This window comes from Peromyscus eremicus, chromosome 17 (assembly GCF_949786415.1).
Source record: "Peromyscus eremicus chromosome 17, PerEre_H2_v1, whole genome shotgun sequence".
Taxonomy (NCBI): domain Eukaryota; kingdom Metazoa; phylum Chordata; class Mammalia; order Rodentia; family Cricetidae; genus Peromyscus; species Peromyscus eremicus.
The window spans coordinates 12,079,528-12,098,576 of record NC_081433.1 but is presented as its reverse complement, the minus strand read 5'-3'; the positions used below and the strand labels follow the sequence as shown (position 1 = coordinate 12,098,576).

The 19,049-nt window shown below is 40.0% G+C and overlaps 1 long non-coding RNA gene across 1 annotated transcript; it reads left to right on the top strand.

The window, feature by feature from the left end:
- Positions 1–5,541: 5,541 nt before the first annotated feature.
- On the top strand, positions 5,542–8,129 carry LOC131894457 (uncharacterized). The gene is made up of 2 exons (XR_009374919.1): positions 5,542–5,621; positions 7,464–8,129. It is a non-coding gene; the product is annotated as an uncharacterized LOC131894457 (long non-coding RNA).
- The last annotated feature ends 10,920 nt before the right edge of the window (positions 8,130–19,049 follow it).

Sequence of the window (19,049 nt, the reverse complement as noted above, 5' to 3'; positions counted from 1 at the left end):
ATTTGGGAAACATAAACTTAATTAAAACCATGCTGTTTAATAATATTGCCCATAGGATATTCCTATACTTCCTAGTATCCACAAATTTTAAGGTCTATTTTAAAGTGTTAATCAGAGAGCACTTCCTCAGTGGATTTGTCTCTGGAAGTGGTCACATTACTACCAGGGTGGCTTTTAAATAGTAATAAGAATTTGTAGTGTTCTGATTGGCTCTTTATTCTCCACGAAAGTAATAAGGAAATTCATTTTATTTTTATTTCTTTTTCAGTTAGTAAAAGGAAAACTTCTGTGTAGACGGTTTAGCAGAGGAGGTTGGTTGAGTAGAGAAATGGGAATGGCACTCTGAAGCCATTTAATTTCACACACACACACACACACACACACACACACACACACACACACACCTTATGGCTGCTTATTGACTTGCAGGACCCTCTCAGCAGGCAGTCCTGACCTTGAGGCAGCACAGAGTGCTGATTGAGGCTATTATGAGCAAAAGGAGGCATTATGCTGAGTAAATAAGAATCCAAAATAAAAAGAGTGGGTGGGGAGCAGCATCCACATTTGGATCTGTTAATTTCCTTGGGGAAGGCTTCAGTTCTTTGCTATGATCTTTTCTGAAAAAAAAAAAAAAAAAGATTCAATCAAGGGCCAATCCTCTGCTGCTTGGGGACATTCAAGTAAACACAAACACATGCCCAAAACTGCCACAATGAGGAGAAAGACAACCTTAGGGTACCACTTGAAATTATGAGGTGGCTGCAATTAGCATCTCTCCCAGCTTGTCCTCTGTAGAGTAAAACACTATTCATATTTGGCTGAAAAGTCTAATTTGTAAAACCCAAGCATGTTGTATATCACATAAATTCCATGTAAACTAATTACTTTTTGGTAAAGGATAGACCTCTAAAGAGTTTATTGGCTGTGCAGTAAGCATTGTCTTTACACTTAGTCTAAAAGAAGTATGATCACCTGATCAGAAGCATACTGCTAGTGGCAGAGACCTTGTATGAGTCAAGATAGCAGTATTTTCCTCCCACCTGGTACTTCTCCATGCACCTGGAGGGCACCTGGCTCCATGTGGGAGTCATACTACAGCTCTCTCAAATCCCAGGTGGCACCATGTATGCACCACACCTCCAGAGTGTCCGTGAACCTACTTCATACTTCAAATGTGATCTTTTGACAGATGCCTGAGACTTTATATGAAAGCTCAAGAAACCATGGTGGGTGCTGTAGAGACAAAATGTTACTCTGTTGGCAGAGTAAATTAGAGGTGTCAATAAGCACAGGGTATGGTAGACTATGCAGCCACTTTACAATATACATGAAGTGTTCTGTGGGGACCATGAGGGACTTGGGGTTTGGGGTGTTTTGTCTGCAGATGACAGCCCTTCATATTAGGTCTTGTAGAAGTGCAGGAATTGGTAGAAAACCTTTCTTCTTCCCTTTGTGTCCATAGCTTCTCTTTCTTGTTCTTATTTCTCAAAAGTACCAGTTGAGAGGAAGCAGGATAATTTTTAAAGTCTTGTCTTCCCCAAAGCTTAGATTGTAGTAAACTGTTAGTTCCTAAGCCTCAGAAATGACTTTATTGGCAGCTCCTGAACAAGTCATGTGCCATAAATGAGATATGTTTGGTTAGGGAGACTATTTTATCATCACTAGAGTCAAGAGCCTTTTTTGTTTATATTTATTGTTGTGGCATGGGGTATCTCTAGGCAGAATCAGACTGATCATGTGACTTATTCTCTCCCAACTCTCATATATCCCTACAAAGTAATGTGGTCATTTGTAGTTACAAAGTAATGTGTTCATGTGTAGAGTTAGGAGAGTAAATTTGTGTCTTCTGTCCTAACTCAACTCAGTGCATAGTGGGTTCCCATCACAGCACCCAACTGCTCCTAAACACACAGAGAAAGGGAATCCTGTAAGATTCTCTCATCTTCTCCTTTGTTGTCTGCATGGTTTTCTGAACTCACCACCAAGTCCTGTGTTCTACAGATAGGACATAATCTTTGAGTGAGGAGTGACTCAACTGTGCTGTATAGAGTAAGTTAAGTTGGCTTTGATGATTGATACACAAGTATAATTTCTACTTTTCAATGATATTGGTACAAACATTTTAGTGGCAGCACAAGCAATTCTAGATGTAGAAGAGATCCCAGCCATGTTCTCATCCATCCTGTTTCCATTCCCAGAATTCCTGTCTGCTGACCTGCTGACCCAACCACAGCAAGGATCACAGTTGGGTTCAAGTTTGCATCCAGATGTCCCCATAAACAGACCTATATTCTCTATGATAATAATGGCTTCTGTAGTGTTGCAAGTTGTGTTAACTATAGGAGTGTAGTTGATGTTTTGTATTTTTTGGTTTTTGTTTGTTGGTTGGTTTTCCATTTATCACTTGCACCTGGCAAAATACAAAAGAATAATGGAACAGTAATTCAGGAGATTTAAAAAAAATAAAATTAGGCTCATGTTTGAAGTTTTAGAGATGGCAAAAATGAAAATAAAAGGGGGCGTAGAGAGGGTTGATTTAAACCGAAGTCAAATATGAAAAGTTTTCCAGTGGAGGTCAAAATTAGTTGTCTTGTTTGATTTACTTGTATGTCACAGCCACAGTTGTTTTTCTTCCTTGCCTCAGTTCCCAAGCTTGATAATTCTTCTTTTACTGTTACACACTTGGCTGTATACTTATGGTTGGACTTTTCATTACTGTTGAGAGTTCTAAGACCTGGCTAGTGATTCCCTTTGATATGTCTTCTAAGAGAGAGACACATGATTCCAGGAAGTGTGCATGTTGATCACAAGTCTCCTCTCTGTCACCATTTCTTCTAGGATTTCTCTGTACACCAGAAACAGAGAAAGCATTCCCAGCAGGACAGTCCACTGTGTCATAAAGATGGTGTCATCATTGCCACCAGAGAGATAATACAGGAAAAGGAAGCCAACGGTATAGTTAAGGGTTTTCTAGATTTGGACTTCAAGCTTAGGTGTTGTATGACCTGGACATTAAACCCTTCAGTCATGTTTCAGAGTAACAGTCACAGATTTAGGATGGAACTCTCTCTTGGTTTCAGTCTGGGAATGATGACACAGTGACTCACTTGTTGTTCTTATTTTCTCACTGATTCATGCAGCTTGGGCTAAGTGGTGACATCTGCTAGGCACTCAGTATAAAGGTGTGGTTCCTGTCATCAGCAGCTCTAAGGGCTCCATCAGTAACCAGAGTAGAAAAGATTTGTGATTACAGTGCTAATGTTCCATAAAAGCTTAAGGAAAACTGACCATGAATCAATGACCCAAGACTACTTTACCTCACGTTTCCCTTTGCTGGGATCATATCCCTGCAGGATACTCTATCTGTTGATGCAAAAGGAAGAAAATCTCTGTTACTCATTTATGTGTTTGGTAATGAAAGTGATGATTCCCCGTGGCTCCAGAGTGCTGTTTCTGCCAGGAGCATTAGTCATTTACAATAGATGCTTTGTCCTTTGCTCCTGTGGGTTTATCAAAGAAAATGGGAGTGAAGCCTGTGTGGAGCCTGGGAGTTACATAGAAAGTTCCAATGAAATGATTCTCCTGCTGATTAGCCTAGCTAGGGACTCAGTTTTCTTGTTTGTGGAGAGGAACATGAGCGCCCATCACCATGAGGGTGGTGACCAGATGTTGGTCACCCATTAGGTACCCAGTAAAAAGTACATGGTGTTTAGTTTGTAGTTCCTGGTCGCTAATAGTTCTCTGTTATCTAAACTTTCTTTGTCTAGGAGTTAGCTGTATGAGGATATAGACTTTGTAGTAGTTCTGTTCACTTGCAAACAAAGAAAATACTGATAATGTGCACAGAATATACCATACGCACTGTCTTATATGAAGTCAGTAGTTTTTAAAAAAAAGATACAATGAAGTTCATACTTAAAAAGTGTGACAGCACTCATTGTCCTACAATCCTTTTTTTGTTGTTGTTGTTGTTGTTGTTGTTTTCCCAGTTGCATTCCATACATTTACCATGTTTCTTTGAAAGTTATTTCTTTGGGTAATTTATCCTGGAATCCATGCTTTCCTGTCCCACCCATGTAACTTAATTAAGAATTATGTCTTTCATACATAATACAATATTTCATAAAAATACAATGTGCTGGGTTGTGTGTGTGTCTTTGATACTGATTGATTCAAATAGTTCTTAGTGTGGTTGGAATGGGACTGGTGAGCTGTAAAGAAGCTATGTTCAGTCATCATGATTACAATGAGAATAATGCTTAAAGAGACACCCTGAACGCTGGCCAATATAGCAATGAAATATTTACATTTAAAAGTACTTCTTGTACTTCCCACCCTGACCATCTGTGGCAGTGATTCTGTCTGTAGTTTCTTAAGTTTTTCTTATATTTGTCTGTGGATCATTCTTGGTAAATGGTCTACATTTTGGTAAGCAGGACAGTGGAGGCTTCTGGTCTCAAGGTGTCTCCTGTCCTGTGTTTAGCACAGAGATACTAAAGCGAAATAGGATTGAAACATTACTTCCCACAATAGTGTGCTATGCAACAGCAAAACACTGGGAATCTGTATTGTACTCCAGACATTACTCAGTATTTCATTATTGAATTCAGTTCTCACACTAGCCATGTAGCTACTATTATTGTCTCAATTTTGTGTGCAAGAAAGCCAAGGCTTGGAGAAACTATCTTGTCCAGTTTACCATTTAACTAACATGTGGTTTCCATTAAACTTATTCAAGCTGCAGTCTCCAGTTCCTGAACAGTTCTGCAGAAGGGTCCCTCAACCATAGACAGCCTTAAAGATACCCAAGAAAACCTAAGGATCTCAGCACATTTGCATTAATAAGATGCATAGTAGATGGGCTCTTGCTCAAAAAACAAAACAAAACTGGTGCCATGGACCAAGTTATTGAAGACATTTTTTAGCATGAAAAGGTCAGCTCTTTGGAAAATACATTTTGGGATTTGTTTCTGTAAGACTGTAGAGAAGACAGGTTGGCAACCCCCAGTATCCCCTGTGCTGGCCTCACATTCACAGAGATCTTCATGCCTCAGCTTCTCAAGTTCTAGTATTGAATATATGTTCCAAGAGAAGTTTGTAAAAGACAAACCTTCCAGAGAAACATTTAAGTCTGCTGGGTATGTTTATCTATGGAATGCTTCAACGCTTTAAGGACAATGAGGTTTGCAAAGCCTAACTCAGCGCTCAGAGCTGTCTTACGTTGAATTTCATGAGAAAGGAGGACTCTGAATTCTGAAGCTAAGTGGCTTCCTGTGCAAACTGATCAGAGAAGGACGTTCTTGCTAAATATTAATTACGGAAGAATCACTTGTCTCACCTAGTGGGCTACACTGTGCTGTGCCTGTTATTTTGGGAGAAGACACAGCACATAGGCAGGAACACATCCTTAGCATACAGGGAGAGGGTCACTCTGAGAATCTGTGTCTGTTGGCTGCAGGGCCTGAAGTGAGGTTTGTGGTATACCCATTACTCATTATGAGGTCATGTCAAGGCAGATGATGCGTGCCCTTGCTTGTGTGACCTGAGTCTGTTTCATCTGTGGGTCTTCAACTGCAAATAGAGAAGTGGAGGATCAAATGAACAACTAATTCACAGCCTGGGTGAGGATATTTCGAGGTTGAGACTTGGAGAATTGTGGTTTCTTTCTCTGAACTTGAGAGGATAGAGACAGACAGTCTTAGTTACTCCCCACAGTTCCAGAAGAGGCTGTAGCCATGGAAGTGAAATGTGTGCCTCAGGGATACTGAGGCACAGATGTGAATCAGAAGACCAGGAATCACAAGCAGACAGGCAGAATACAGGCTTCTCAAGGTTCTGATGATACCTGTTGAGCTTCAAGAAAGCACAGGTAGCTGAGGTAATCATGAGAAAGAACTGATTGTATATGGCTTAGTTACTCCAACATGATGTCTTGTATAAAGTAATAGCTTATGATGAATGGTTGCATAAGCCTCATGTTGTGAACACTCAGGAGAAAGGATGTGTGCTGGAGATGTGAGGAAAGGGAGAAGTGTCAAAGACCACTGAGAGATCTTCAGTTTGCTGATGATCAGTTTGTAAAGACTGGCTGTGGGAAGGCAATGGGCAGATGTGCTGACAGCATGTTGTAGTTAGTGGGAGGAGCCAGAGAGTCCTCCCCTGAGAAGAAAGGTCTCTGTCAATGTTTTCATTCTACCCCAGCACAATAGGTCTGCGGTGAGTACAGTTTCACAGCTCAGACTGCCAAGGCATACCGATCCCGTATGAATGTAGAATCAGCATGCCCCTGCCAGAGTATAGCAAGTACAGAGTGGCATGAAACACTTTGCCCTCTCCCGCAGTCATAAGCCAGCAAGGCCTCATTTGCTCACTAAAGCTCCACCTAGAGGAGTGCTGGCCACTTGTGCTCCTGTTCGAGCTCTGTTTAATTATCACAGACACTCTCCAGTGGATTCACCTTGTCCACAGCATCTCACCTCTCTAGAGTTGCTATCTGCTGCTGTCCACTGAGTTCTTATTGTCTTAAATAAAAAATTCCAGAAGGTAACAACTCATATGTCTTAAGTAGTGCAGCTTTTTTTTTTTTTTTGGAGTAGCATGATTGGCTATCCAGTTGCCTTTGGTCCCGGTGTGAATCAATAAGTCCTTTGGATTACATTTAGTGTACAAGCCACCTGCTGTCATATGCTGCTTAATAGTCCCTTTGACTTTTAGACTGTTAGTCTCTGACAAGGCTTGTGTTCAAGCCACCATTACTTTACTTAGCTGTGCCCCCAATGTACAGAAGTAGTGAGGCTGATGATTTGAATATACTCAAGAGAAACATGAAGATTTTGCTTTAAGTGAAAGGGGGGAATTGCCTGACTCAATAAGGAAAGAAAAAATCACACTGAGCTAGTTAAGATCATCAGCAGGAACACATTTCTATGCATGAAATTGTGATGAAGAAGAAGAAAAGCTGACTCATGGTAGGTTTGTTGTTGCATCGCAGACTGGACAGGTCAGAGCCACAGAATGTGGTGACGCATAGCTTTATGGAAATGGCCTTGAATGAGATAGTTTGGTCCTTTCCACTATTTCAGCATCCACATGGGATGGTGGAACATTTTACCCATGGATGAACATAGCTGTCTGCCCCTTTCCAACCACCTATTTAGTTTTCTATTTTCACTACTTGGTGGTGGAGCCCCTCAGGCAGATCTTCTCTTTCCATTTCATTTCCATGAACAATTCTGCCAGCATGGTAAGTGTTGTATGCTGAGATATGACCCGCTCAGTGAATAAATGAGATCTGGAGAGAAACTTGAGCAAGACCCCAGGTAATCCACGATATATGGAGTCATTACACACGGTGAAATGATAAAGGTTGACAAAAGTGGTCTTCATTCTGGCTTTAGAATCATTCTTTTATTCACTTATTGTCACTGATTACCATCACCAGCAATGTTCCTTGTACTTTTCAGCCTCCCTTCTCTGCAGCTGGGTCTTGGAGACAGATGAAGAGCAAATGGGGCTACTGTCTCCTACAGAATCTCCAAGATTGCTTCTGCCTCTTTTTCTCACTTTGACATAAGATCATTTGGTTCTATTGGACATGAGATTGTCTATTGAAACCCCCATTCATTAACATTTCTCTGTGTCCCTGAGCCCCATTCTCTGTCTGATGTTTCCAGGCTCCCCATCTTTATGTACTCTACTTCATTTCTCTTGGAAAATGCAAGGCTACAGTATGAGGAGAACCTGCATAGAAAGAAGCCTCCTCTAGACTGGAGCAAGCATCCTGCTTCTCACAGAGAGAGCTCTCCATGCAGCACATTCTCCATTCATTTCAGCTATGGATGGTGCCCTCTTTCACTGGTTGGAAGCCAGAATGGCGGCTGTCTAAGGCAGTGAACCCCAGTAGGAGTCAGGGTTCTTCTTCACATGCCTGTTGATATGGAGGCCAAAAGGATGTGACTTTGTGACTGTAAAGTAGGAAAGTGGAAGTAGGGAGATGAACAAATTGCTGTAAAATTTCAAAGCATCATTTAGTAATGACTGCCTTTTTAAAGAGAAGAACAAAAGCAGCTTATACGGCTGGTGCTGCATACTAATCTCAAATTATTCATAAAGTTCAAGTTCAAACCTCATCATGTCTAAATATTTTCATTATTTATTACAATTAGCATATGCATGATTCCTGTTACCTGTCTGCCTTATTCAAGAGTGCTAGTCCTGCAGAATAGCACTTAAGGAAACTTGAACAGCTCTCTCCCACTAGGCTAGTGTGTAGCACCTCCCCCAGCCAAGTCACGCTGTCATTCAGCCAGGCACAGCGCTGTACCAGAGATAAGTGTTCATTGCATGTGGAAACTGTGTGATGCAAATATGTATTAATTAATATCTTAGAGGCAAAAGGTAAGAAAAATTAGTCTTCGTGTTATAATTTGAAAAATGAGTCATGGTAGTTAATTAACCTATCTAATACCTCAAGGTAATGAATGCCTGAATCGATTCACAATTAACAATTCAAATAACCCTGCCTTTAAAGTGGCCTTATTATACCTGTATTTAAACCTAGACAGCTGACACACTCAGTGTTGATCTTCCCTAGCATGGCTCATGGTCGTATCCCAGTATGGATTGAAGCTGCAAATTCATTAGCAGGCAAAAGAATTCTGTGGTTAATTTTCATACTCTTCTTGGAATCTGGTTGCCTAATATTTTCATATTTAAATCCGTCTTGTGTATTCCCAAGAAATATATTGGATTTGTCTTCTTTGTCCTTGCAATTTGTTATGAAAATTAAAAAAAAAAACAACAGTGAGGAGGATAGAAAATATACCACTTAAAGTCATCACAATTTGGTGATTAAAGGGCACGCCAGGTCAGTCTGTGAACGTCTTGGTGTCTGAATTCCCATGAGACCATGCTAATGAAAGTCACTGTTGCTTTCAGTTACAGTTTAGCACATGCTCAGCCACTTGGGAGACACTTGGTAAATGTTGACCAGAAACAAAGAAAAGCTACTTTGGCAAATAAAAGAAAAGATAGCTCCCCTATATGTGATCTCATGCAAATTTAGTCAAATTTTGTCACCTGGGAAAATCAGCTTTCTTGTGTGCAAAACAGCAATGATCGAATTTATGGTCCCTGAATACCAAGGTCTCTGCTATCAACTTACAACAGTCTCAGATGTTTACATCTTACTGGACTATGTCCACATGTTTTATTGGCATGCTTCTGTCAAAAGAATAGCTGTTATAGATTTCATTTGCTTTATTTTAAAAGTTCTTGGGCTCAGTTTCCTAAATTACTCAGCCAAGAAAATCCATCCACACTTAGCTCTGTCTTGGTGCCTCTCGTGTCCAATCCTCACCTGCAGGGTATCACAGTTATGTCCTCTCCTCTTCACTGTCGTAGCCGGGTCTGTACCTTCCTACTCCGTCTCTCCTCTAGTGACATCCTAGGGCCTGTTTGCTGTCCTGTTCATCCTTGCTGTGAGATGGTCCTCAAGTTAATTCCTTAAACACACATGGCTCCTAGGTTCACAGTATTGGTAGGGCCAAGCCAGATGTTTCCAGTTGTCATGGAAAATATTGCATGACTGTTCTTGCGTGGCTCCTTTCCCCCTCTTTATGACGTTCTAGCCACATCTGCCGCTATCCTCCACCCTGGCTGCATCAGATGTATTGTATTTAAATTCACTCTCTTTCTGAAGGGCTACTATTCAGTTTCAGGACACTTATTTGATCCTCTTGACCTGACTGTCCTTACTATCTAACTCAAGCTTCTTTGGTGAACATGTCTACATATTCCTAGACAGTTGGACGATTCCACTTTTCAGTGCTATTGGTAGGACTTACACTCTTGTATTTGTCTCAACGTTTCTCAGAGATAAGGCATTCTAACCACAGGGAAAATTCTCAGCTCTTCTTCTACCAAAATCTTCTTTCACCCATCATGAGCACTCTGTAGATAGTCAACTTCCTGTTTTCTGATCACTTCTACTATTGAAACCCATTCAAATAATAATTAGCCTCTAATGTCATAGACTAGAATCAAGCCTAGTAATGCATGCCTGTTTCAGAAGTATGAATTAGATGTTCATAAAAATATACCATGATAAATGGAAACACCATGGGAATAGGGAGAAGCAGAGTACTAGGGAGGTTCCCAGAAATCCACAAGGATGACTCCACCATAGACTACTGGCAATAGTTGAGAGGGTGCCTGAGCTGGCCTACACTGGAGATCAGATGGCTGAATACCCTACCTGTCATCATAGAACCCTCATCCAGTGACTGATGGAAGGAGATGCAGAGATCCACAGCTGCATCCCAGGCAGAGCTCCAGGAGTCCAATAGATGAGAGAGGAGGGATTCCATGAGCAAGGACTATCAAGACCATGACTGGAAAAAGTACAGAGACAACTAGCCAAACTAGTGGAAAAGCATAAACTGTGGACCAATAGCTGAGGAGCCCTCATGGTACTGGACTAGGCCCTCTGGATAAGTCCGACAGTTGTTGAGCTTGAACTGTATAGGGTGCCCCCAGGCAGTGGGATTGGGACCTGTCCCTAGTGCATGAACCGGCTTTTTGGAGCCTAGTGCCTATGGTGAGACACTTTGTGCAGCCTTGGTGCAGAGAGGAGGGGCTTGGACCCACCTCAACTGAATGTACCAGGCTCTGCTGACTCCCCATGGGAGACCTTGCCTTGAAGGAGGTGGGAATGGGGGGGGGGGTTTGGAGGGGAGGGCTAGGGGGTGGGAGGAGTGAGGACAGGGGAATCTGTGGTTGGTATGTAAAATGAATAGAAAATCTCTTAATAAAAATACATGTTATTTATGATATTTGCATAAATAGGAAATGAGAGAATTCACTTTAAAAAAAGCTGTAGAAGTCAAATTTTAAATCATATGGTTGATGGTGGCACCTTCTGGCCAACTGTGATATTGCATGTGGATCCATTGTTTAGGGGGTGGAAGACACTCTTCTGGGACCTAAGGACTTGGAGAGAAGTCAAAGGCCATGAGGATCCGCACCATGGAAGGCCCTTAAAGGTCCATTAAATCGTGAACAGCCGTCCAAGTGACATTACCTGTTTCTGAATTCAAGCTTCACTACAGTAGAGCTAGTCACCATGGCCAACTTGTGAATATCAGTTTCTATGCTGTGTACTCAGCATATCTTTCCTTGAGATCCTATCTTAAGACAATTAATGATAGTCTTATCAATTATTACTTGCTTAGATGTGAAGTACAACCTCCTTTTCAGTAGATACTAAGCACTTAGTATATAGCTAACTCTTACCTAACAGGGTCAACTACACCAAAAGTATATGAGCATTTACAGTGACTCTTTTCAATAGTTGTCTGCTCTATTTGAGATGTGACAATAAACTCCACATAATAACTTAGTGGGGATATATGAAAATTTACATAATATTTAAATTCCATAAGAATTGAAAGTATTATATACCTTTCCTCTAAAATTTTTTAAATAAACAGAAAATTGATGCCAGCAAACTTGATACTGTTTCATTGGAGCTAAAGATCAAGACAGTGTAGACCTAGAACGTAGAGAGGGATTACTGGGTTTTCTTATACTTGGCATTCCCCACACATTCCTGTAACTACACCTCTCTCTGTCACAAGAGTCAGCTCATAAGCTCGAAGGGCAAGTGTCTGAATTACCTGTGTCTGCTGTTCAGCAGTTGTATGCTCTTTTCCAGTTAATAAAGTCTGTGCAGCTATGTTCCCTAACAATAGAGACAAAGATCTCTGTGTATCTACCCAAGGGTTGTTACAAAGGACAAAATAAATAGCCTCTCTAGAGTGCTTAGCCTATGCAGTTGGCATGTATTCTACATACTCTACACACAGAAATTATTTAGATTCTTAACTAGCCATCATTTCTATAAGACCTTGGGCCTCTCCTACCTCAGTCCTTTACTGCACAGTTCTTACTGGATTAACTAGCCCACATTACTTATTCAAAGATCACATTGTCTCTTCTCTGAAGTCTCCTCAGAAGTTGAGGACCACCATTCCTGAGTTCATTCTGTGGTAAGCTGTTTCCATTGCTCATGGCTGTCATGAGGTAGAAGATCATGATGAGGAAGAATGTGATGGACCAAAGTGCTTCACCTCAGAATTGTCAGCACAGAGACAGAAGAAATGTTCTGGTATAAGATCCACCTCTTAAGGGTATGCGCCTACTGACTTCTTCCTATAAGATCCCATTATTTGTTTTCACCACCTCCTAATAATACCTTGAAATTATGAATCCATCAGTGGATTAATCACTGGTTACATCAGCATTCTCATGACAAGATCACTTTCACAAAGTCCTACATCTGAACATTACACTGGAGACCAAGATTTTGGAGAGATGCTTATATCTGAACAATAATACCTCTCCACCCCCCACCAAGCACCTCACTTCACAGTGCCTCAAATCAGGGTGAATCTACTCTGGCTTTGCTGACATATGTAGATGCCACTGGAACACAGAGAAAGCAGGGCCAAGATCACTCTAGTAAGGCAGCCACTATGTGTCTTGGATGAGATGGAAAGAGGTCTGCATTTGATTATCTCTTTTAATATTGCTTTTGAGGAACCTCCATCTAGCATGTAATGGAGTTGAGGACTCCAGTAGTTCTATTCCTGTACAAGCAGTTTAGGCTAGATAGGGCTTGTCTGTCTGCTATACCAGCTGTCATATCTTCATTGCTTTCAACTATTTTTCCTGCCTATTCACACCAACAAGGAGATCTCTGCAGTGACTTGTCATTCATTGTATGGATTAAGCCAGATCTATAAGGCTAAGCATAGTCATCCAAGAATAAGTGCACTAGGAATATTTACTGACCATTTCATTGGAGTATGAAGGACACAGACAGGCCTCATTCAATATCCCTCACAATGATGAGTAAGAAGAAGCACCATTCAGAAGTAGCTTTGGGATCAGGAGACACCTTGGCTTTGGTCTTGAACCATATGACCTTTTCTGGGAAAGCCACATAAACCCTGTACAACCTCTTCTCTTCCCCCATGGGAACCTAACACAATGCAACTGAGAGCTGAAAAAAGTGGACAGTATAACCAAGATGCTTGACGCCCATTATTGACACTTGTAAATGTTTAGCAGCAGGCAGACATCGTTTTTTATTATTATTTTATTGACGACATTGAGCCTGCTCATTGTCAGAGGCCACATTAGTTGGTGAGGGTCTAGAAAAATGAGAGCTAAATCAAAGGCTTTGAATAGAGCTCTGATTTCCAGTCCCCCGTGAAAGCTGCTTGTCTAAGTCTTGCTCGACTCCCTTTTGTCAGGTGTGGAAAGTGAAAAGATGTCTGCAAATAGTTATATTCTTCATATTCAAGATTCTTTGTCCATAGAAGCCCTGATGACTTAATGAAGTCTTGACAGCATCTCTTTCTTTATTCAATAAGCACTTGGGAACAGCCTTCCCACTTGCAGACTTGCATGGCTGGAGTTGAAGGAAAGGCCAGATCACACAAATCTTCACTTTTCTTCTGGAGCAGCCCTGGGAAGGGAGGAGCTCAAATGCTTCCTCTATTAGATGCATTTTCCCCCCATTCAAACAACAGATAATTTCAGGAAGATGTAAGAAGTGAGTTCATTGAAAGTTTGTTAGACTCCATTCTAGAGGAATTTTCCAGTAATTATTTTTCAGAATTTCCCACCCATCTAATTTCTATTCCTCCCTTTTCTGCTTATCCCACGTTCATCTCAGAGTAGAGTGCTTTCAACTCTGTAATAAGCTATGCTTTCATTTCATACAATGGAAAGATTCTGATTCAACAAAGATACAGACAGAACTCAAGGCTATGGTGCAAATTTGTTCTTAGCAACAAGTGTAGTTTTCTCTGTGACCTCCAAGCTAAAGGTATTTTTCCCTATTGATTCATGATTAGTTCCATATCTATCTGTTTTCTATCTTTTTGTATGTCTGTCTACAATCTACCTGTCTATCTATCTATCTATCTATCTATCTATCTATCTATCTATCTATCTATCTTTTCTTTCTATCATCTTTCATTTATCACATATCTATACATATATATGTATCTGCCAACCTACAATTTATATATATATATATATTTATCTATCAATTATGTATGAATGTATGTACTGTATATTATCTATCTATCTATCTATCTATCTATCTATCTATCTATCTTCCTTCTGTACACCACTTTCATCTATCAATCACATGTGTATGTGTGTACATGTATGTATATATATATCATTTATCTATTATTAATTATGAATGTATGCCTTCATGTATCTGTCTCTCATTTCTCTATCTCATCTATCTATCTATCTATCTATCTATCTATCTATCTATCTATCTATCTACTATCATCTACTGTCTATTCCTCCATGCCTCTGATTTGGCATTTCTTGATCTCTCTCTATTTACTGTGGTCTCCCCATAGTTCTTTGCCAGGAGCAGTATCTTATCCATTCTTATACACTGAACACATGCCACTAAAGTAAGTCCCAAATAAGTATTTGAAATGATATAGTTCCTATGAGTTCATTCTTCTAAATTGGTTCACAGCTAAGTACTATTCTTTAATACTAATGTATTATATATAATGTATCAACTTTTTGATAGATTCTGGCAGTGGGAATAAGATGGGGGTTGATAACTTCACAACCATTTTCTTTGCCAGGTGTGTTCATGCATGTATCTGTTTGATAATCTGTGTCCATGCACATCCCCACATGTAGAGAGGTGGCATTGAGCTCAGGGCCTTCCATACCCATACTAGGCCATGACTCTGCCAGAGAGGAATCATTTGGGTACCAGGACATAGGGTTGACAAAGTGGTATACGTTGTGAGTGCTATTTTCTTTTTCTGAATCCCATGTGGAATAGGATTCCATTTGAACTATTGGATTGATTAGGACTGATTCAATCCTCATTGATCTGAGTTCCTTGAAATGCTTTTCTCTGGTGCCTGGAGACTGGGCAGTGCACTCAAACGCCTGGGTCAGAGCACGATAGTGTGAGCTTGGTGCACAGTGCTCAGGTGGAGCACATCACCTCATAGGGCTGTGGAAGAATTGCCTTTGAGAGTAGTGGAAGTTGTCTCCTTTCATGGATAGTCCCCTCCCCACATAAGCATCTCTCCTTCCTTCTGTTCTTCGGCCTTTGGCATGAGTGAGTGTGTAACACATGCATGAATGTGAGCTGACAGCTGACTGGACATACTTTGCCTTAAGACCCTCAGTGAGGTCATCTCTATGTCTTATGTCATCAATATTTGGCATGGTATGATGCCTTTTACAAGTATTCAAACAATGAGTACTTGGTACTTGGTTTTGTTTGTTTGTTTGTTTGTTTGAAGACAGGGTTTCTATATGTAGCCTTAAATGTCCTGGAACTCACTCTATAGATGAGGCTGGTCTTAAGCCCACACAGATCTACCTGCCTCTACCTCCTGAGTGCTGGAAATAAAGGCATGTGCCACCACTACCCGGTAAGTATGGTATATTAAATGATAAAGTAATTTGATAGACTTATATGGCTGGGTATTCCTTCTGAGTGAAGGCTGTAATACACTCTGCAGCTGAAAATAAACATTTAAGAGATCACTAGTGGTTTTTAACATTCTGGTTTCACCAAGTTGGGAAACCACAGTTAAAACATTGAAAGGAGAACTTATGTTCATTTTATTTCATAATCGGCAAGGTTGGTCACAAACCAAAGAGACTGAAGAAGACATTTGACACACCCTTCACCTTTTTGCTAAGTTCAACTCTATCCCATTGGCTTATCATTAGTTATCAACTTATGGCCTGTTAATGATGGCCAATATTTCATGTTGGCAGAATTTGTCCACATTGAGATGATGTAATAGTAACAGTTCTCTGTTCAGGAATTAGACAACGTTCTCATTTCCTTGTTTGGTAACTGGAACTATTTAGCCTTTTAGAACTCCTCAAGTGCTAGAATGTACATGAACAATATATAGCTATGATCATTCGGATCTAGGTATTCTGCAGACATAATATTTTAGTTTTTTAAAAATTATGTGTATACATGTACTTGTCAGTGAAGTTGGCTCTGGAGGCCAAAGGCTTCCCCCTGGAAGTGAAGCTACAGGTGGTTGTAAGTGGCTTTGGGTGGATACTGCACCCTCTGCAAGAGCAATATGTATGTGGTCTTCACTGCTGAGCTATCTCCCCATCCCTTTGTAGATATTCTTGAACAGTAATCTTACTGATGATGTCACTACATCTCATTTTGAGGGTAAGGAAACTAAGGCACAAAGTTGGGTGATGTACCGAGGACAGTTTCAATGTAGAGAAGATATTAAACCATGCCTGACTGACTCTTGGGAATTTGATTTCAACTCAAGTGATAGGATGGACCTTAAATAAAGGGCTAGAGGTATCAAGGGCAGCTTCATCTTGGGGAACTCCTCAAGGAATGAGAGGGCTAAGTCATTAAAGGTATAATGCAGTGCCTGGGGATCTGAATCATAGGCAAAAATAAAATGATGGTAAGAAGCTTCTTGTTGAGAGAGTAGAAGTCATGAGACCCATTTTAGAAGACAATACTGTGCATCTATAAGGTGACATCTTCCACCATACACACCCTGACAGATGACTTTTTCTACTATTGAATTTGCTGTGCCTATAAGAAAGACCAGAAAAATATGATATAATCTCTAGTGATATTTTCAAAAATCTCAAGAGTGTGGACTATATGTTTTATATAAAGATGCAGTTACTATGTAGACCACTGAAGGAAAATTGTAGTTTTTATATATTCAAGTGAGCTCTGTATTCATGACTTTAAATCAATTATGCAATGGAGTAATACATTGTTTGAAAATTAACTTTGCATAATTTTGTCAAAACAAACTGAAGAATATTGTTCTCAGACAAAAACAAACAAACAAAAGCCAGCTAAGCTGCTTCGGCCTGAAACTGGCTTAAGTATTTAATATGCATTTTTATAATACAAAGATGACGATTATACAATTGGTAAATTCTTGTCTTCTGATCACTGTAATTTTAAAACTCATTAAAAGCATAGGGTTTGTCATCATTCATTGTGTTTCAAACAAACAATAATTTGAGGGAAGGAGAAAAATATTAGGTACCAAAGGGCAAATACATGGGGAATTAAATAAGTAGCATCTGTGAATTACAGTCTTACCTCCCAATAGGCCTAAGGTAGACTTGCATCAAAAGCTTCCTGTAAGTACAAACACAGAGGTGGTATGGTCTCTGGATGTGCAGATAATGAAAACAAACTCAGGGACAAAATTTTTCAGTAAAATCAAGGGAAAATGTAAGCTGAGATTTCCTAAGATACAGTATTCAATCTGTGCAGAATGGATACCCTAAAAATATGGCTACATTTTCAAGATGAGAAAAGTATTCATATGGTTAGCAAAAAATTTATAAGAATTCTAGTTAGAACACCTCTGAAGTGTGGACAAGATAGCTTAGCTGAGATGCATTCCGTTTTCCTTGACTGAGGTGACCTCTTCAAAGACAGAGAATTTCTAGTTTTCCCACTCATCTGAACAGTTATGAACTTAGCTTGGGAAAGAATTGGACACAGATGGATTTTTTTGTTGCCTTGCTCTCCCTGTCATGGAAAGGGAAGAAAAACTTATGTGATGAAATAAACACTGGTCTGTAAGTTGACGTGGAATATAGATATGTTCTTCACCTGATTGATTCAAGTTGTACTGACTGACTCATCCTAAGGACACTGACATTCCTAGAATATGGATTCAATTGTTTCCCATTTTCAATGTTCTGGGATCCATAAGTATAAGTAATGACTAAAATTCATGTGAGGCACCCAAGTCATTGATATCCCTATTCATTGCAGTTTATACTTAGCCAGAGGATATAGGCGAGGGTCAGACCACACAAGCTCTGTTAAGTTCTCAGATTTTGAGACAAGTAGTATCTTTTTTCTGTATATTGTTCTTCTAAAGTAAAACTGACACTAATAATTTACAGGTCATATGGTAGTAATAGAATCTGGTTGCATGCATTAAACTTACTCTTCAATATCAAAGGATGCTTACGTAGATATTGTTTTACTTTTCTTGTTTTTCTTAGTTCTTTGGTTATTTCATACAATGCATTATTTTGATCATATTCAACCCCACCCCACTCCTCTCACATACATCATCGCTTCCCTACCCACCCAAAAATGTGTCATCTTAAAAAAAATAAAGTATAGTTTGTGCTTCCCATATACTCTGAGATGTATGGCTTTCACACCCTTAAATAAAACCAACTCTCCCTTTCCCATTAGCTATCAACTGAAAATAGCTCCTTTGCTTTGGGTGGGATTTTGTGCCCACATCCCTCCTTCATGCTGGCATTTTGTCTAGCTTGAGTCTTGTTGCATGTTGTTTCAACTGCTGTGAATTTGTATGTACTGGTGCTGTGATGTATTCCAACACACTGCTTCTGGAGTCTTCTACTGCTTCTGGTGCTTGTAGTCTTTGTGCCCCCACTTCTGCAATAATCCCTGAATCTTGGGAAATAGGGGTGTTTTATAGACATTCCATTTAGGTCTAAGCATTCTGCATTCTCTTATTCTCTACACTGTGGTCAACTGTGGGTCTCCATGTTAATCACCGTCTACTGCAAATAAAAGCTTCTCTGATGAAGATTAGGATATGCATTAATATGGGGATAGTTTAATACTATGTTTGTCTAGTAGAGAACGTTCTCTCCTAGGTCCTAGGGCCACAGGTTCTTGGCCCCAGTAACAATGCTAGGCATGGATTTAAACTTAGAGAGCAGACTTTAAGTCTAATCATAAAGTGATTGGTTATTCCCATGATGTTTATGCCACTATTACATCAGTGGCTGTATCTTGCCAGCCTGGTCATTATTGTAGCTCTTGGAGTTCATAGGTGAGTAAGATCAGTGATTCTTTTTTCTGCTTTAGTAGCACACATAGCCCCCTCCAGCACTGTGAAAGCCAGCCAGTAAAGATGAAGTACCAGCATGACTTTTTCCATGTTCTATAACTGAATTGAGTTGAG